The 21190-nt window shown below is 38.1% G+C and overlaps 1 protein-coding gene and 1 pseudogene across 3 annotated transcripts in view; one reads left to right on the top strand and one right to left on the bottom strand.

Annotated features, from left to right (window-relative positions):
* Positions 1-21190, top strand: part of TBC1D19 (TBC1 domain family member 19) — a 144440-nt gene that overhangs the window by 9073 nt on the left and 114177 nt on the right. The gene's annotated exons all lie outside the window — the stretch shown is intronic.
* On the bottom strand, positions 14932-16183 carry LOC129510530 (interleukin enhancer-binding factor 2-like; annotated as a pseudogene).

The raw sequence follows: 21190 nt of genomic DNA on the forward strand, positions 1-21190 counted from the left end.
TGTAATTATACAAATTAATATTTCTGCAACAAAATGTAAGAATTTTCACACTAAGTGTGATAAATAATGACTATAAATAGTCTCATGTCAATTCAGGTCAGATCAGATTTTGCTGCCAAATGAGTTCAAGTTAGGACCGATTATGCCATGAGTTCAATTATGAAAAAACTTTGATGTTCAAGGCTTTTCAGGCCTTGGAATTTCAAATAAAGGATAATGTATCTGCAGTATAACATCAGTTAATTGCTTTGATATAATAAAAAATAAGGCAAGGGAAAAGAAAGAAAAATAAGCAGGGTAAGGAGATGGAGATGATTACCTGGGAACTCAACTTATATTTGGCTGGTTCTCAAGATACATGAAGTGAAAGATCTATAATATTATAGATTGATACTTGAATGAAATTATAGATCTTCTAATATTAATACAACCTTGAAGTTGAAAAAAATATGTTAACAACTTTGCCTTAGCTTATATCTACTACTGCAGACATTGAGTAGAAGTAAGCTAACTCTTAAAAGGCAACTCTACAGTTTTTTTTGTTTGTTTGTTTTTGTTTTTCTTTTAGATTTTATTTATTTATTTGAGAGAGAAAGAGCATGAGCAGGGGGAGGGGCAGAAGGAGAAGCGACTCCGCACTAAGCAAGGGCCTGATGCAGGGCTTGATCCCAGGACCTGAGATCATGACCTGAGCCAAAGGCAGATGCTTAACTGACTGAGCCACCCAGGAAGCCCCTCTATAATCAATTTTAATAACATACTTTTAAGCAACTAGATACTTATTTGTTACATTCCCTTACAACTTTAATCCTGAGGGCAGTTTCATGCTACCAGCATTTTCCTGTGCTGTCCTCATTTTGTCTGAGTATATTCTGAAAGTGCTAGAGCAGTGTTGGTTCAACTTAATTTGAAGAATAAAATCACATAGAATATGTCAAAGACAAATATAAATTATTTTTAGACTATTGCCCCATCATTAGCACTTCTTTTTTAATATTATAATTAAACTGTATTTTAATATATATCCTTTTGTGTTTTTTAAAGACTTTTATTTATTTTTGCAAGGGAGAAAGAAGGAGAGAAAGAACAAGAGTGGGGAGGGGCAGAGAGAGAAGCAGGCTCCCCGCTGAGCAAGGAGCCCCATGCAGGACTTGATAGTAGGACCTTGGGATCATGACCTGAAACAAAGGCAGACGCTTGACTGACTGAGCCACCCAGGTGCCCTAATATATCCTTTTGTAGATTGAAGTTTAATTATCAAGATCTTCATGTAATAACATGGAATTTTGTGTTTCTGGAAAGGGTGATGTTTTTTGATTTCTAAGTTTTCTTGAGTTACTTTGTTATGAAGTCAACCTGCATCTTAACATTGAATTTGCTCACTCATCCTCTAGACACTAGAGTGATAACCAAATCCAAATTTGATGTTTAGCACCAAGATCAACATTGTTATTTTGTATCATTCATTATTTGTATTTAAAATGGATGTTGTGTAAAAACCTCAAATGTCATTTCCATTCCATTAAGTGTTTAATAAGTCTTGTTGTTCAGATTGTTATTATAAATAATAGAATTGTGAAAGGAAGGAACCTGAAAGAAGATATGCTTTGGAGAGAGAAAGAATAATATAATTGATAGGATGTTGTTATAAGTCTAGAACCCCAGAGCATCTCAGTGCTAGTTGTCTCTTACTAAAAAATTTATGAAATTGTATTTAAAATATTGTTTTCTATTCATCATTATCAAAAATATATACATGTAGAGATAATTTAGAGATAATAAAAAGAAACTGACCTTCATTTATCATTTATTTTAAAGAAATGAAAATTTAATGAATTTAGATAAATTTTAATGAAATATATTTTCTGTAGGACATATAACATTTATTTTTTTTAAAGATATTATTTATTGGAGCACCTGCATGGCTCAATCAAGCTTCTATCTTTGATTCAAACAAAATAAAATCTTAAGATTTTATCTATGTATTTGAGAGACAGAGTGTGAGAGCACAAACAGAGGGAGCAGCAGAGGGAGGGTGAGAAGCAGGCTTCCCCCTTGAGGAGGGAGCCCAATGCAGAGCTTGATCACAGGACACTGGAATCATGACCCGAGCCAAAGACAGACGCTTGACCCACTGAGCCACCCAGACTCCCCAGAACATACATTGGTATTGAAAGGCCTGTGCCATGAATGGAGCTTACCATCTTCTGTCTTTTTTTTTTTTCCCCCTCTAGGGTAGGATTTGGTGTATATATAGTTAAGCTGCGGGTTGGACTACTGCAGTTGATATATAAATTAATAATTCAGGGACTCTGATTATATTTGGTGTGAACCAAGGACTGATATCATTCTTACACATATCTGTCTTGGCTATTGTGTTCTTTAATCCTGGAAAGTAAGATAATTGTGGGAGTGCTGAGAATACTGACTCCATCTTTGGCCCTTCATTATGTTCACGTTCACGGATGACCTTTTTTGGAGCTATGTGTTCCTGACTTCTTGGAGATTAAAACACATAACTTAGAAATGCCCATGAAGGCTAGAATGGGGGCAGGCTTGCTTTCACTTCCCACGAATCCATTAAAGATAATTTAGTCTTTCTCCTTCCTCATGCACAGGTAGTGCCACAAGATCTAATTAAAGGTTAGCTGTTAGTTAGATGCATGCAAAGCCTTTGAGGTGCATGCAGACCCTTTGATCTCACTACAGTGCCCTCCTATATATCCTGTCACACTATACAATCTGTGGACTAAGGTCTAGACTTTGTGGAGAATAGCTATACAGCTCCTGAATTGTCATCTGCTGATCCACCCCTATCAGTAAGTTACCTTGTAAAACTGTGTAAGTTGTATTGAGTTTCATTTTCTGGCCTCAAAGTGCCTTCTCTCTCTCTTTCATTGATTGATTTGGTATCAATTTTTTAATTTGCATTTTAGTTAATTAACATATAGTGTAATATTGGTTTCAAGAGTAGAGTGATTCATCACTTACATATAATACCCACTGCTCATCACAAGTGACACCCTCTAACTGATCGCCCATTTGGCCCATCCCCCATCAGACTCCCTTCTAGTAATCCTCAGTTTGTTCTTTAAAGTTAAAAGTCTCTTACAGTTTGTCTTCCTTTCTCTCTCTCTTTTTTTCCCATCCCCTATGTTCCTCTATTTTGTTTCTTAAATTCCACATAGGAATGAAATCATATGGTATTTGTCTTTTTCTGACTTATTTTTCTTAGCATAATATGCTCTAGCTTCATTCACATCATTGTAAATGGCAAGATTTCATTCTTTTTGATGGCTGAGTAATATTCCATCTCTCTCTCTCTCTCTCTCTCTCTCTCTCTCTCTCTCTCTCACACACACACACACACACACACTACTTCTTTATCCATTGATCAGTCAATGAACATTTGGACTCTCCATAATTTGGTTATTGTTGATAATGCTTCTATAAACATTGGGGTGCATGTGCCCTTTAGAATCAATATATTTATATCCTTTGGTTAAATACTTAGTAATGCAATTGCTGGATTGTAGGGTAGTTTTATTTTTAACTCTTTGAGGAACCTCCATACTGTTTTCCAGAGTGGTTGCACCATTAAAGTGCTCTCAATTTGGGAATACTTTACTGTCTCTCCCCCACCTTCGTACAACTATGTAGAAATGAATGATTGTATATAGCATTTAAAAATAAGAAACCTCTTTTCTCTATTTATACTTGGGGAGAGAGAGTTAACATAACTATTAAAATATGGATTTGCTTTCAGTAAGTAAGCATATCTCTTTGCATTTTATTTCAGCATGGAGTTGCTTAGAAGTCATGTCAGGTTTTTGAATTAGATAAGGCCAAGCTGAAACAAGGAAAAGATTGATTACTAAATGTGAACTGAAGACTGGCTCAGGCATAAAGTATATTATGAAAGGCTAAGAAGTAAAGATGTGAAATAAGGGAGATAAGGCAGCCAGTGCTAGCAGAGAACTGGGTCAGCTTTGGGATGTCAGCAAAAGAAAACCAGTGAAGGATCTATCTTCAGGTGAGAGAAACCAGAGCAGGGCTTGAATTATACAACACAGATTGAGTATAAAGCGTGATCAGCTTGCACAGAGCCAAAACTTCCAATTTGTAACTAAAACTCATTCCTGGCTACAATGCATGTCCCCTGGGACTACTTAAATTACAGAAATAGATAAGGTCTACAGTTTCATAAAGAACCAAAAATATTAGGAAGGAATGGGAATACCCAATTCAGCATATTTTAATTGAGCCTCTTCTGTGGTGGCGATGGAAGATACTAGACAAAGTCCCAAACAGTGGTGTTAATGAGAAGAATGTGGGTTGATGCAGGAAAGAGCATTTATTTATCATACTTTTTCTTAGCTTTTTTTCCCCCAAGTTATCTCTATACCCAATGTGGGGCTCAAACTTAAGATCCCAGGATTAAGAGTCACATACTCTACTGAGTGAGCCAGCCAGGCACCCCAGCCTTTTCTGTCTCTCAATACATTGTGAGTTCCTCGAGAGAGAGAGGGACAGTCGTGTCTTGTTTTTCTTTTTATATTCAGCAGCTGGCACATAGGAAGTGTTCAATTAATTATTGAAAGAAGAAAGAATGTAAATAAGTATACTAGGCATATACTAGGATATAAATATACTCAAAGGACACAGCTGGGGGTAGAGAAGGCCGTAAATTAGAATTAATTGCCTGTCTTAATGGATGATACCTTTTTAAAATAAGGTTTTTTTTAAAAAAACATTTTTTTATTACAGTGGCGTTAGTTTTTTTATTGAGTTTCTTGTCTGGACTAAAAATTCCAGAGAACAAGAGCAATCACCTTGTGTTTCCCATGGGGTTTTTGCAGGTGTAAGTCTAAGGAACCTTCAGTGCAAATGCATTCATTTAGAACATGTTTATGAAGAACTCACTATGTGAAAGCTATTGTGCTGATTCTTGAGGTACAGAGATGAAAGACACTTAGATTCTGGAAAACTTGAATTCACCACTATGAACTTGATAGCTCCTCAATACTTAAAAGACTTTACTGGTGATATTTATGATGATGTTAAAGAATGTTACCTTTTGATATTGTTTAGTGAACGTGTCTAGTGCATCACTTAATATATTCAAAATCAATGCATAATGTTATGAAGTCATGTATAGGTGGAATATTGATTCAAAGTGCAAAGCAGAGCATTACATGTTTATGTAATAAAAAAGTGAAAAGTTGACTGATGTTCAGATTTCATGTTGCAACTAATTTTTAGGAAACTACTGGTCAAATTTTGGTAGCTATCAAAGGAGAATATCTAAGTATCTTAAAAGGATACCCTTTTCTAGTTATATGGCCTTCCCTTTTCCAGTTATATATCCGTGCAACACTGACCTTTCTCATATATTTCAATCAAAATAACATAGTGCCACAGATGGTTATTGCAGCAGATTGAAGAATCCAGCTGTCTTCAGTTAAACCGAACATTAGAGATTTGTAGAAATGTAAAACAATGCCTCCTTTTCTCACTAATTTTTGTTTCTGAATATACAGTTCTTTTAAATAAAAATATTTAGGCTAATATATAATGGGTTTATGAGTTATTTTTAAATGAATTAATATTTTTATTGTAGTATGTTCACATTATTGTACAACCGTCAATTACCATCAGTCTCTAGAACTTTCTCATCATCCCAAAATAGAACTTGGTACCCATTAAATACTAACTCTCCATTCCCACTGGCAACCAGCATTCTACTTTGTCTCTATGAATTGGACTGTTCTAAGTACCTCATTAATGTGAAATTACATAGTATTTGTCTTTTTGTGTCAGACTTATTTCACCTAGCATAATGTTCTTAAGGTTCAACCATGCTCTAGCTGTGTGAAGATTTTCTTCCTTCTTTTTTTTTTTATTTTCTTCTTAAGTACTGAGTAATATTTCATTGTGTATACATATCACAGTTTGCTTATCCATTCATTTGTGTATGCTTGGGTTGCTTCTACATTTTAGTTATTGTGAGTAATGCTGCTGTGAACATGAATGTACAAATATGTGTTCAAGTATGTACCCAGGATTGAAATTGCTGGATCATGCAGTAATACAGTTTCTAACTTTTTGAGGGAATTCCATACTAATAAAAAAAAATAGGTTTTTTTTTCTGTTTTAGTTTGTAATACTGTAAATATCATTAGATATAATCCACATAAAGAAAGGACTCTTAGATCCTCAATTTTTAGGAGAGTAAGGGTCCCGAGGGCTAAAAGTTTGATAATCAATGGTCTAGTGAAATGAATGAAGTAGAGAGATCAGTTAGGAAGTTACTACAATAGTGGACAAGTTGGATTGGACTTTGCTCATAGAAGAATGGGTAGGATGGTAAGAAGAGTCTGTCATATGAGGAGATTTTGGAGAATCTGGAAATATTTGCGACCTTGAAAAAAGAAGCTTTTAGGGAAGATTCAATAGCTTTCTTAGAATATTTGAAGGTCTCTTAGAGAAAAGGAATTAGGCCTATTTTTTGTGGCATTTTGTGTGTGTGTGTGTGTGTGTGTGTGTGTGATGGTGGCAGATGGTAAGAGGAATCAATTTTAGCTCATAATAAAGAATTTTCTAATGTAATAATTCAAATATAGAATTGGCTAAGGTAGAGATGTAGTGAGTTTCTAAACTAGAAAGGTAGTTTAGAGTTTATTTTATTTTATTTTGTTTTATGTTTCAGGAGTAGAATTTAGTGATTCATCACTTCCATATAGTACCCAGTGCTCATTATAACACGTACCCTCCTTAATGCCCATCACCCATTTAACCCATCCTCCCCCCTCCCCACCTCCCCTCCAGCAGCACTCAGTTTGTTCTCTATAGTTAGAGTCTTTTATGGTTTGTCTCCCTCTGTTTTTATCTTATTTTTCTTTCGCCTCCCCTATATTCATCTGTTTTATTTCTTAAATTCCACATATGAGTGAAATCATTTAGTATTTGCCTTTCTCTGACTTACTTTGCTTAGCATTTTGCTTAGCATAATACACTCTAGTCCCATCCAGGTTGTTGCAAATGGCAAGATTTCATTCTTTTTGATGGCTGAGTAATATTCTAACACACACACAAACACACCCCCCCCACATCTTCTTTATCCATTCATCAATCAGTAGACATTTGGGCTCTTTCCATAACATGGCTATTGTTGATAGTGCTGTTATAAATATCATGGTACACGTGTCCCTTTGAATCAGTATTTTTGTATCCTTTGGATAAATACCTAGTAGTGCAATTGCTGGGTTGTAGGGTAGCTCTATTTTTAACTTTTTGAGAAACCTCCATACTCTTTTTCAGAGTGGCTACACTAGTTTGCATTTCCACCAACAGTGTAAGAGAGTTCCTTTTCTCTACATCCTCACCAAAATGTGTTGTTTCCTGATGATGGGTGATCTTTTCATGTATCTGTTAACCATCTAGATATCTTGTTTGGAAAAATGTCTGTTCATGTCTTCTGCCCATTTCTTAACTGCATCATTTATTTTTTGGGTGTTGAGTTTGTTAGGTTCTTTATAGATTTTGGGTACTAGCCCTTTATCATATATGTCATTTGTAAATATTTTCTCCCATCCTGTAGGTTGCCTTTTAGTTTTGTTGATTGTTTCCTTTCACTGTGTAGAAGGATTTTATCTCGATAGTCCTAATAGTTCATTTTTGCTTTTGTTTCCCTCGGGTCTGGAGATGCATCTAGTAAGAAGTTGCTACAGTTAAGGTCAAAGAGGTTGCCACCTATGTTCTCCTCTAGGATTTTGATGGTTTCCTGTCTCACATTGAAGTCTTTCATTTATTTTGAACTTATTTCTGTTAATTGTGTAAGAACGTGGTCCAGTTTCATTCTTCTGCATGTCACTGTCCATTTTTTCCAACATCATTTGTTGAAGAGACTGTCTTTATTCCACTGGATATTCTTTCCTACTTTGTCAAAGATTAGTTGACCATAGAGTTGAGGGTCCATTTCTGGATTCTCTATTCTGTTCCATTGATCTATATGCCTCTTTTTGTTCTGTACCCTACTGCCTTAATGATTACAGTTTTGTAGTATAGTTTGAAGTCTGTAATTGTGATGGCTCTAGCTTTGGTTTTCTTTTTTAATGTTACTTTGGCTATTCAGGGTTTTTTTTTTTTTTTTTGTTCCATACAAATTTTAGAATTATTTGTTCTAGCTCTGTAAAAAATGCTGGTGTTATTTGGTAGGGATAGCATAGACTGTGTAGTATAGATATTTTAACAGTATTTGTTCTTCCATTCCAATATGGAATGTTTTTCCATTTCTTCATGCCTTCAATTTCTTTCATAAGTGTTCTGTAGTTTTTAGGGTACAGAATTCTTCTTTGGTTAGGTTTATCCCTAGGGATCTTACGGTTTTTGGTGTAATTGTAAATGGGATTGATTCCTTGAGTTTTCTTTCTGCTGCTTCATTATTGGTGCATAGTAATACAACAGACTTCTGTACACTGATTTTATATTCTGTGATTTTGCTGAATTCCTATACCAGTTCTAGCAATTTTGTGGTTGAGTTTTTCAGGTTTTCTACATAGAGTATCTTGTCACCTTCCTTGTCAATTTGGATACCTTTTATTTCTTTTTGTTGTCTGATTGCTGAGGCTAGGATTTCCAGTACTATGTTGAACAACAGTGATGAGAGTGGACATCCCTGTTGTGTTGCTGACTTTAGGGGAAAAGCTCTAAGTTTGTCCCCATTGAGGATGATATTAGCTGTGAGTCTTTTGTATATGGCCTTTGCGATGTTGAGATATGTTCCTTCTATCCTTACTTTCTTGAGAGTTTTTATCAAGAAAGGATGCTGCATTTTGTCAAATGCTTTTTCTGCATCTACTGAGAGGATCATATGGTTCTTATCCTTTCTTTTATTAATGTGGTGTTTCACATTAATTGATTTGCAGATATTGAACCACCCCTGCAGCCCAGGAATAAATCCCACTTGATCATAGTGAATAATCCTGTTAATATACTGTTGGATTTGATTAGCCAGTATCTTGTTGAGAATTTTTGCATATATGTTCATCAAGGATATTGGTCTATAATTCTTTTTTAGTGGAGTCTTTCCTGGTTTTGGAATCAAGGTAATGCTGGCTTCATAGAATGAATTTGGAAGTGTTCTTTTCATTTCTAGTTTTTGGGAAGAGCTTCAGAAGAATAGGTATTGATTCTTCTTTAACTGTTTGGTAGAATTTGCCTGGGAAGCCATCAGGACTCTTGTTTGTTGGGAGGTCTTTTATTTCTGATTCAGTTTCTTTGTTGGATCTGTTGAAGTTTTCTATTTCTTCCTGTTTCAGTTTTGGTTGTTTATCCAAAATAATTTATCCATTTCTTCCAGATTACCCAATTTGTTGGCCTGTAATTGCTCATAATATTCTCTTATAATTGTTTGTATTTCCGTGGAGTTGATTATGATTTCTCCTATTTCATTCATGGTTTTATTTGGATCCTTTCTCTTTTCTTTTCTTTTTTTTTAAGATTTTATTTATTTATTCATGAGCAACAGAGAGAGAGACCGAGACACAGGCAGAGGGAGAAGCAAGCTCCATGCAGGGAGCCAGACGTGGGACTCGATCCCGGGTCCCCAGGATCACACCCCGGGCTGCAGGCAGCGCCAAACCGCTGTGCCACCAGAGCTGCCCCTCTCTTTTCTTTTAAATAAATCTGGCTAGGGGGTTATTAATTTTAATTCTTTCAAAGAACTAGCTCCTAATTTTGTTGATCTGTTCTTGTTTTGTTTTTAATTTCTATATCATTTATTTCTGTTCTAATCTTAGTTATTACCCTTCTTCTGTTGGTTTTAGGCCTTATTTACTTTACTTTTTCCAGTTTCTCTAGGTGTAAGGTTAGATCGTAAATTTGAGACTTTTCTTGCTTCTTGAGCAATGCCTGTATTGTTGTATACTTACCTCTTTTGACTGCCTTTTCTGGATTCCAAAGGTTTTGGACTATCGTGTTTTCATTTTCATTTGCTTCCATGTATTTTTTAAATTTCTTTTTAAATTTCCTGGTTAACCCATTCATTCTTTAGTAGGATATTCTTTGACCTCCACGTACTTGTGGCTTTTCTAAATTTTCTATGATTTGTGACCCAATATGTGATCTATTCTAGAGATTGTTTCATGTACACTCAAACAGAATGTGTATTCTCTTTTAGGATGAAATCCTCTGAATATATCTGTTAAGTCTATCTGGTCCAGTGTGTCATTCAAAGCCATTGTTTCCCTGTTGATCTTCTGCTTAAATGATTTGTCCATTGCTGTGAGTGGCGTGTTAAAGCCCCTACTATTATTGTATTATTGTCAGTGAGTTTCTCTAAGTTTGTTATTAATTAATTTATATATTTGGCTGCTCCCAAGTTGGGGACATAAATATTTACAGTTGTTAGATCCCCTTGTTGGATAGACCTCTTTATTAATGATATAGTGCCCTACTTCATCTCTTATTACAGTCTTTGTTTTAAAATCTAGTTTGTCTGATATAAGTATAGCTACTTCAGCTCTCTTTTGATGTCCATTCACATGATAGATGGTTCTCTACCCCTTCACTCTCAATCTGGAGGTGTCTTAGGGTCTAAACTAAGTCTCTTGTAAACAGCATGTCGATGGGCCTTGTTTTTTATCCATTCTAACACCCTATGTCCTTTCATGGGAACATTTAGTCTATTTACATTCATAGTAATTTTTGATAGATATGAATTTAGTGCCATTGTATTACTTATAAAGTCACTGTTCCTGTAGATTGTCTGTATTTCTTTCTAGTCTTTGTTGCTTTTGGTCTCTCTTTGCTGCTCAAAGGTCTCCTTTAGTATTTCTTGCAGAGCTGGTTTAGCATTAACAAACTCCTTTAGTTTTTGCTTGTCTTGAAAACTCTCTCTCTTCTCCTATTCTATTTTTTTAAAAGATTTTATTTATTTATTTGACAGAAAGAGAGAGAGAGAGAGAGAGAGAGAGAGAGCACAAACGGGAAGCAGCAGAGAGAGAGGGAGAAACAGGCTCCCTGCTGAGTGGGGAGCCTAATGTGGGGCCCAGTTCCAGGACCCCAGGATCATGACCTGAGCCGAAGGCAGACACCCAATCAACACCCACCCTCTCCTGTTCTAAATGACAGCCTGCATATTTTGGCTGCATAGTTTTCCCATTTAGCATGTTGAATATATCATGCCGGTGTTTTCTGGCCTGCCAAGTTCTGTGGACAGGTCTGCTGCTAACCCACCCTTGTATGCCCACCCTTGTAGGTTCAAGGACCTTTTGTCCCTAGCTGCTTTCAGAATTCTCCTTATGTTTGTATTTTGTAAGTTTTTCAATGATATGTCTTGTTGTTGACCTGGTTTTGTTAATTATGAGGGAAGTTCTCTGTGCCTCTTGGACTTGAGTGCTTGTTTCCTTCCCCAAATTAGGGAAGTTCTCAGCTATAATTTATTCAAATAAACCTTCTATCCTTTTTTCCTACTCTTCTTTTTCCGCAATTCCTATGATATGGATATTATTATGCTAGTGGAATCACTGAGTTCCTTAAGTCTATATTCATGATCTAATAGTTGTCTTTTCCTCTCCTTTTCAGCTTCATTATTTTCCATAATTTTATGTTCTATATTAACTACTCATTCCTCTGCTTCTTCCATCCTTGTTGTGATTATATCCAGTTGGTTTTGTATCTCAGTTATAGCATTTTTTATTTCAGCCTGACTAGTTTTTAGGTCTCTTATCTCCTGAGCAAGGGTTTCCCTGGTGTCTTTTATGCTTCTTTCAAGCCTAGCTAATATTTTTATGACTATTGTTTTAAATTCTTGTTCAGGTATATTGCTGTTTTGAGCAAATCTCTGGCTGTGATTTTTCTTGACCTTATTTTTGGGGGATAATTCCTCCCATTTTGTCATTATGTCTAGGTTCCAGTCTTTTGCATATTCTGAAACCTTGTTACATTTCCTGCTCCTGAGAGTAATACTGTATTAAGAAGGAGGTCATACACTGTCCAAGGTCTTGGACTTCAGGAGGTGTTTCTGGTGTATGCTGTGTGCACTTTGCTATTGTGTTTTGACTGCTCTTTCCCACAGGTCAGTCCTCTGCAGAGTTGTTCCTTGCTTGTCGTGGGGAGGGTTTGGACCTTTAACTAGGTGTGCTTTGATTTGTTTGTTAACATAAGCCTGAAAATGCCCCTGAAAACCTGATCCAAGAAAAGAGAAAAGCAACAAAAAAGCAAACAGACAAAAAAACTATAAGCCTGATTCCAAAGAAAAAGCCTGACCCAAAAAATGAGAAAAGGAAACAAATATACAAGTAAACTAGCAAAAAGCTATAAGCCTGATTCCAAAGAAAAAATGAAAGCAAAATGTGGTCCTATTTCCACCAAAGCTGAAACATGCTTTGGCGCACTCTCTGATCTATGACTCGGTACATGCGGAGGGCCTGTGTTGGTCCTCTGGAGGAGAGGCCTGCTGCACTGCCTCACAGTCAGACCTAACCTATAAAGATATGCCCCTGCCAGGCGGAGGGGGGTGGGGTTTCTTGTTAGCTACTCCAGCCTCCACTAGGGCCGTTGTGTTTCTCTGGGAAGTCTGAAGATGCTGGCGGGTGGGATGGAAGATGACATCATTTTGTTCTCCGTTTCCCCCAGGAGGGGAACTTGGGGGCACTGTTCAGGAGGCCCTCAGTGAAATGCGATCAATCTCTCCTCCTGTGCCCCAGGCTTCCATCAGATCCCTGCCCACAATCTATCTGTTCCTGGGCCATCAGCATGCCTGGTACCATAGTTCTCTGTGTTTTATCTCTGGAGGGTGGCGATGATTCAAAACTCCAAATTTTATTTTATTTTTTAAATTAATTAATTAATTAATTATTCATTCATTCATTCATTTATTCATTCATGAGAGATACAGAGAGAGAGAGGGAGAGACACAGGCAGAGGGAGAAGCAGGCTCCATTCAGGGAGCCCGATGTGGGACTTGATCCTGGGTATCCAGGATCATGCCTTGGGCTAAAGGCAGATGCTGAACCACTGAGCCACCCAGGTTGCCCAAAACTCCAAATTTGAAAGGACCCGGCAAGGTGTCCTTTCCACCGGAAGAGCACCTATGCCTGACGCTGCTCTGTCTAAGAAAAGAAGTTGCAGGGCTGCACAGGTGCTTGGATTCTATGGTGAAGCACAGGGAAAAGCTGCAACCAGGTTATCTACCCTCTGAGTGAACCTCAGTCCCTGGCTGTTGAACGGCCACTCAGTGAAGCCTGGTGGACCTTTTGTCCTTGGAGAGGCAATATACCATCTTCCAAATGTACTCCAGGAAGGATGACATTCTCTCCCAGTCCAACCCAGAGGGTCCTCGCACTACAGAATTTGTAGGAATCCTATGTGCTGCTTTCTTTCCCCCTCTCCCTGACTTCTTTTGTATAAAGGGCTCTCTTCCCTCTGTGCCCCTGTGGCTTTTTTCTCCTGAGGTTCACATCTCTGAACCTTGCATTTGCTATAGTCTCTCCCTCTAATTGTGCAGATTGTTTTCTTAATCCTCATTGATTTGCCAGTTGTCCAAAATGATCTGATGTTGATCTAGGATGAGACAAGCTCAGGGTCTCCCTATTACTTGGCCATCTTAATTCTCCCCCTAGTTTACAGTTTCTAAGTTAGAGTTTCTAAGCTAGGAAACCCCTAGAAAGGAGAGTTTTATTAAATGGTTAGTTGGCCTAGAAGAACTCTGTAGTTTCTTTTAACCCTGAAATTCTGTGATTCTTCAGACACAGAAAGATGAAGCATGATGGCATAGTGAGAAGTGGAGAGGATGGGGGCTTCTTTAAAGGGAGTTAAAAGATCCTTGGAACCCTCTTTTGTAGACCTTGCTATGCCCTGCTTTGTACTTCATGGAGTCTGTAGTCTCAGGTTACTGCTCAGCTTCTTGGACTTAGCCAAGTCATTAGCCACTTTGCTTCTCTAGTTTTCTTTACTTACCAGGTTTAGAAATTTAAGATTGCCAGTGGCTAATGCTTTGGATTAATATTGTTCTGGTGAAAGTAGAAACTGAATTCTTGTGTGTATTTGTGTGCGTCAAGGGTGGTGGGAGTAGAGGTAGTCTTGTGTGTTTAGAGTGCAGAATGGTGAAGTATGTCAGAAATGTCAACATAAATAAATGGGTGAAGGATGTATGTAGGGTAATGTACACTCTTGCTGGATCATATTTTTTATACTGTTTTTACCAGCTCTCATAGTGAGTTACAGGTGTTTTGTTTAAAGAAAAGCTTAAATTTTGTTGTAGATATATTAAAAAACCTCTACCTCCAGGCACTTCCTCCCTGCTAGTCTTTTACATTTTGTCCATTGTCATCTGGATACCTCATATTTTATAACACAATTTTATTTACACTGGACTGACCAACTAAAAATAACTTTGAAAAATTTTAAATTTAAATCTCACAATAACCTAGTTCAGAGATGGGGCGCCTGGGTGGCTCAGTCGGTGAAGCGTCTGCCTTCAGCTCAGGTCATGATCTCAGGGTCCTGGGATCCAGCCTCACGTTGGTCTCCCTGCTCATCCGGGAGCCTGCTTCTTCCTCTCCCTCTGTCCCCTGCTTGTGCTCTCTCTCTCATTTTCTCTCTATATATTTCAAAATCAAATCTTTTTTTTTTTTTTTTTTTTTTTACTAGGAAGTACTTTAATCATTTTTCTTAGGAAAAAAAAAATTCCAGACACTAACAGTTCACAACATTTCAACAACGAAGTACTGGTTGGAGACATTTCCAAGAACTGGGTTTTCTGAAGTCTTAGGAGAAAAGCTGGTATTGTTTCACTATAGATGGATGGCATAGGTCATAAATGGAAGACTTCTGGCTACTGAGCCAATCAGAACCCAGTGGAATGACACTTCTGTCTCCCCTATCCCTCAGAAATGCCCCCTTTATTAAAGCCCAGGAGCAGTTAGCTTAGGCTGCAGTCTTCCCTTTGGACAAGAAAGGGGGTGAAGAGAAAGGAAGGTCACTCCTGAGTCTCCATGCTTCCTCTCCCTCTCCTTGAGGTGGTTCTTCTGTATTCTCCTCCTCCTATTCTCCTTCCTTCTTTTCTGGTGGCTTCTCATAAGCCTTTTCTCAAGGTGTCACTATCACTCCATCTCAGGTAGATATATCAGAAGCAAGATAGCTGGCATCACCCTCCTGGCCAAGAATCTTCCGAAAACCACCATGTGAGAGGATACGGACCAGAGTCTGAGCTGTATAGCGCACCATGTCCTGTTGTTCCAGAGTCATGACTGTGTGTACTCTGAAGTTGCCACTTTCACAGGGGTCAGTGATTCCCACTGAACCTGGCAGGAACAGTCCTGCAGCCAGAATCTGTAAGCACCGCCTGTATGCCACATTTAGGACCAAAGGCTGTCTGGTGGGATTGTTCATCACAGCATAGTGCCCCAGTAGGTCAAGGATCCAGGGTGTGAGTGGCTCAAAGCCAGGAAAACGAATCCTCAGGTCCTCAGCAGTCTAATGAGAACTTTAATTGTGGACTGAGAAGCATTTTCCTCAAACCAGCGGGCATGTCTGATGGCTGCTGAGGCACTCTGCAACCCCTTGATATCCAAATGGAGTTCTGGGTCCAGTGTTTGGAGATTGGGTGGCCCTGTTGTAATGAGAATCTTCACTGTAGCATCAGAAGAACTGATCTCAAAGCCAGTTTCGTTGGTCAGCATGGTTAAAACTTCAGAAGGATCCTGTGCTCTCAGGCTTTCCACAACTTCGTTCCCTAGGGCGGCGGCAGCTTCCAATGTTGGCAGAATCTTTAGGATTACCACCAGGTCAGCCACATTGTGTCCTGTAGTCATTGTTCCCTTTTTATATGATCCACCTTCGCACTTCTTCAGTTTGCTCTTCGAATGTCCCTGGAGCCACAATCAAATTGTCAGTCACATTGTTGATTTTTGTCACCAGAGAAAGGATAGACGCCTGTTCAGCAGAATTAGGAGCAAGATCCTGATTCCTCTTCAGCAAGGCCTCACTGAAGGGAGTTTCGTCAGGCGCTGGCTTGACCCGGGGGAAAGCCATCTCACACAGATAGAAATCAAATGGAATATGTGGCACAAACGGCTGGAACCCGCCTCCTGGGCCTCCTCGGGACCCGAAGCGCCCGCCGTGCCCTCGTCCTCGGTCACCCCTCATGGCACCCTAAGCCCCGAACAATGGAAGCCACCCTAACCTCAGAATAAAATCTTAAAAAAAAAAGGCTGAGAGATAATTCAAGGTCTTATGATGCCAAATTCTGTCCTTATTTATTTAGTCCCAAGTGGTTTTAAAATTGTGCTCTGTTATATACCCAAGGAAATGTCCTATTTATTTAAAAATTCTTTTTCTTGAAGATTTTATTTATTTATTTGAGAGAAAGAAAGAACGAGCAGTGGGGAGGGGCCAAAGGAGAAGCAGACTCCCTGCTGATCAATGTGGGGCTCAATCCCACGACCTGGAGATATGAGCTGAGCTGAAGGGAGATGCTTAGCTGACTGAGCCACCAAGGTACCCCTATTCAAAAATTCTTAATTTTAACAGTAATATAAATAAAATATATTAAGCACCATTCTTGAAAATGTATTGTTATATTAAATACTTCATAATCAACTGTTGTGCTTCCAAGTTAATTTGGCTGCAGATAAATCCCAGGAAAAAAACCCTGTTTCTTTCATCATCTTCATATATAGAGACACTTAAAAATGTGTCATTGATGAGGAAGGAAATAATTCTACATTGGTCTTTCAAAATATTGGGGTTTGCGCATGAGCACTCACGGTTCATTATGTGAGTAAGGATACTAGCGCAGGGTGTAGGCAGAGTAGTATAGTAGTAATATGATATGTGTAGTGTTAGCAGTTATAAGCATCAGAAACTCTGAGTTTTCTGCTTATGATAACTAATATCAGTGATTTGTTTTCTTATTTATTTATTTATGTTTTCTTTTTTAAAAAAAGATTTTATTTATTTTTTTAAAGATTTTTTTATTTATTCATGAGAGACAGAGAGAGAGAGAGGCAGAGACACAGGCAGAGGGAGAAGCAGGCTCCATGCAGGGAGCCCGACGTGGGACTCAATCTGGAGACTCCAGGATCACGCCCTGGGCCAAAGGCAGGCGCTAAACCGCTGAGCCACCCAGGGATCCCCAGATTTTATTTATTTAAAGAGAGAGCCAGTGGGAGGAAGCGCAGAGGGAAAGGGAGAGAATCTCAAGCTGAGAGTGGGGCCAGACATAGGGATCCATCCTGTGACCCTGAAATCATGGAATGAGCTGGAATCAAGAGTTGGACGCTTAACCGACCGAGCCAGCCAAGTGTCTCTTCAGTAATTTGTTTTAAAAAAAACCAATTCTCCCAGTCTCCGCTTTCGATTTCCCGCAGCAGTTTAATTTGGGAGTGTGCTGAAATTGCCAGGAAGCTATTAAAAGTACAAACACTTATCTCTGTGAATCAAGACTTTTTCTTTATGTTGAACAACCGAAACAAAATACAAAAACAAATTGGATATTGAAGTTATATCATAATAAAGCTATATACTTCTAATGTAAGTAATTATACTTTAGTCAATGAGAGAACACTCATTTTTACTGTCTACTAATACCACTTTCAATGTGTTTTATATACTAGGGTTTTAAATTGGGTTTCATTTTAAAAAGGGATTATGCTACTAAAACATATTCAAGAACTGTCTTACCATGTTACTCTCCTGTCACTGGCCTGCTTTTGCTTTTTAAGTTTCTCAAGAATTTTTTTTTTTTTTTGAGAGAGAGTATGAATGGTATGGGGAGAGGCAAAGGGAGAGGGGGAGAGAGACTCTCAAGCAGACTCCATGCTCAGTGCGGAGCCTGGCATTGGGCTCAGTCCCATGGCCCTGAGATCATGCCCTGAGCCGAAATCAAGAGTCAGATGCTCACTCAGCCAAAGCACCCAGGAGCCCCAAATTTCTCAAGATTTTTATAATTATGTTGATGATTAGGAATTTGATTTGCCTTTGATTAAAAAATGTATCTAGGAAGTCTAGCAACTTTAAAATATTGTACATATTTAGAAGGAATAGCCAGTTTTTTCCCTTGAAATTCCTTTAATTATGCTACCTCAGAGTCATTTCCAAATATAGGCTTAGTAAAGGAAAACCTATTTCCTTTTGCTTTGGTACTTTTGAATAATGAGCAAAGTTTTGCAGCTTTTAAAATCCTAGGAATAAGAGACTAGAAACCAGTTTCTTTAGTTAGCAATAACTTCTATAAAGTTCCTTGCTTACTTGGGTGAGAATTGTATAAAAAGGATAGAACATGATGTGACTGATATAATTTTTTCAAGCTACAATTAGTACTAAGTTAATACTAGAGATGCAAAAATGAAGTTATGGTCCTTGCCTTTGAATTTAAGAGTCCAGAAGAAAAATAGGTGAGCTGAAAATTACAATATAATCTGATGAGTGCTGTAACAGGAACGGAGTGTACTGTCTTTGTAGGCAAGTGGTAGGGGCGAACTAAGAAAGGAGGTGGTATTTGAGGGATGTCTTGGAAGTTAGTAGGTATCTGCCAAGATGGTGAGGGAGCACTTGCATCTGAGAGACAACATGAACAAAAGCCTGAAACTCTTTACTTAACAGTTGGGGGATCAGTGAATGTGGTTCACAGTGACTAGAGAAAGAGTAGGGTGTATTGGGGAGAGAAGGTGTGAGAGAGGAGAGGATGTTGTTAGCTTGGTGGAAGAGCAGCTGATGAATTTGGAGAGTTAAGTTGGTCTACATTGTGAAGAGCCAAGTGTGCTCTGTTGAAAAGTTTAGATTCCTTATTTTATGCTGTGGAGATTTGCAGTCAGGAAGGCCTTCTGTTTTAGGAAGAAAATGCTGGAGAATGGATTGATAAAGAGGAGAGAAATTAGTTCATTTATTCAGTAAACATTTATTGGTCACCTATTATGTGAAAGTAACCATTCTAAGCATTTAGGATATAACAGTGAACAAAAAAGCAAAGATCCTTGTTTTAGTGGAGCTTATTACTTCTAGTGTAGGATTATAGACAGTGTACCAATAAACATAGTAAATACATGAATCATATGGTATATTAGAAGGTAATAAATGCTAAGAAAGAAGAAACAGTAAAATAAGGGAGTGTGAAAATGCCAGGTGGGGAACAATCGCAATTTAGATGGAGTGGTAAGATGTACAGTTTGGAAGCTATTACAGTGATCCAAATGAGAAATGATGAGGACTTAGGCTCAAGTGTGGGACTTTAGAATGGAGAGAAGGAATAAATTGGCATATTTTTCTTTTTTGATGCTTTTTATTGTAAAATAAAACACAGAAACTGTATAAAACAAACTTGCCATGTAATGAATGATAAGATGAACGACCATATAACAACCACCCTATAAAAAAATGAAACTTTGCCAGCCACACCAGAAACCCTTCCATTTGCCCCAGTCCAATCACAAACTCCTCCCTCCCAAACAACCTGGTTTTTATTATGGTAATCGTTTTCTTGCATTTCTTGATACTTCTATTAAGCAAATATATATCCCTCACACAAAAACACCCTAACTTGGTCTTGCCAATTAAAAAAGTTTTTAAATTTAAAAATAATTTTTAAAAATATTTAATTTATTAACTTGAGAGAAAGAGAGAGACAGAACACGTATGAGTTGGGGAGGAGCAAAGAAGAGAGAAAGTAAGGTGAAAGACACTCCAGCAGACTCTGGCTGAGTGCGGAGCCTAACAGGGGTCATCCCACAACCCTGAGATCATGACCTGAGCCAAACCAAGAGTTGGAGCTTAACCGACTGAGCCACCCAGGTGCCCCTAAAAAAGTTTTTTTTTTTTTAAAAGATTTTATTTATTTATTCATGAGACACACACACAGAGAGAGAGGCACAGACACAGGCAGAGGGAGAAGCAGGCTCCATGCAGGGAGCCTGATGTGGGCCTCGATCCCGCGTCTCCAGGATCATGCCCTGGGCTGAAGGCTGCGCTAAACCGCTGAGCCACCTGGGCTGCCCTAAAAAAGTTTTTTTGATCTGTCTTTTTAAATCTACAGGTTTTCTCTCCTTTCCTTTGTTTTCCTCACACCTTGTGAGCTAAAGAACAGAGCCATTTGATCTTTAGAATTTCTCATATCCTTTTTCTGAATGCACCCTCATGGTGCAACTTAACATGTTCCTTTAGCCTTTGTAGGACTTGTAAATGGACAGCAGGACCAAGGGCTCGATGAGACTGTGGTGTCATCCCTCTGCTCATAACTATTGGCAAGGGAGTGTTCTTTCATTGAGAAGTACATAATATCTAATTGTCTTTTGCAATGTTAACAGCTCTTTCTGCTCAATGCCTAGAATTAGTCATTTATTAGGGGTTGCAAAATGGTGATATTCTATTTATATCCCATCTGTTTTAGTTACTAGCTGGAATACTTTTATCAAGAGGTATTTCCTTTTATTTATTATTTAGTTACCCTGTGATGTGCAGTTTATTTAGGAAGGGCAAGACATGCCTTTTCCTTTACTTACTGGCTTTTCAAGATAATACATTAGTTCCCAGTCATCCTCAATATTTATTACTCTATCAGTATTTTCTCTTCAGAATGGTCGTATCTGGAAAGGGGATGCCGGTTGGTCAGTGTCAAGAATTCACAGATGCTGGGCTGCCACAGTCTCTTCAGACCTCATCTGCTATATTTAATTAGGCAAAACCCCTCCCAGTTTTCGCTCCTGTTCTAAAATTGGCTCTTCATATGTTCCAGTGAAAACAGTGTTGGCTATTTTGGGGGTTCTCCTGTTTCACATCCATCACGTACCCTACTACTTCCTTTGGCTTTTTCCTGCAAAAATGCTAATACCATACAGGTCTTATGGTTGTTTGTCCCCAACTATTGTGGGGATATCTTTTCACTAAGTTTTGTTGTAAATGTTTTCCATGGGATTTTGGTTTTCCTATTCAGTTGTTCGGACTGTTTTTATGTGGAAATCAGAGAGATTAAAAAACAAAACAAAAAAAGCACCCAAACCAAAAAATAACTCACTGCCTCCAATGCCATCTTCCCAGAAAGGGGTTGAATCTTTGAGGGGTTAGAGTAGAATTAAGAATAACTAAATTTTCTGATTTAGAATATCTGGTGCATGGTAATTTCATTGATTAGGATTAAAAAATAGATGAGAAGGAAAGAAGTAGTGAGTGGAAGTTAAGATCTTTTGATTTC

The sequence above is a fragment of the Nyctereutes procyonoides genome, unplaced genomic scaffold (assembly GCF_905146905.1).
Source record: "Nyctereutes procyonoides isolate TBG_1078 unplaced genomic scaffold, NYPRO_anot_genome, whole genome shotgun sequence".
Taxonomy (NCBI): Eukaryota; Metazoa; Chordata; class Mammalia; order Carnivora; family Canidae; genus Nyctereutes; species Nyctereutes procyonoides.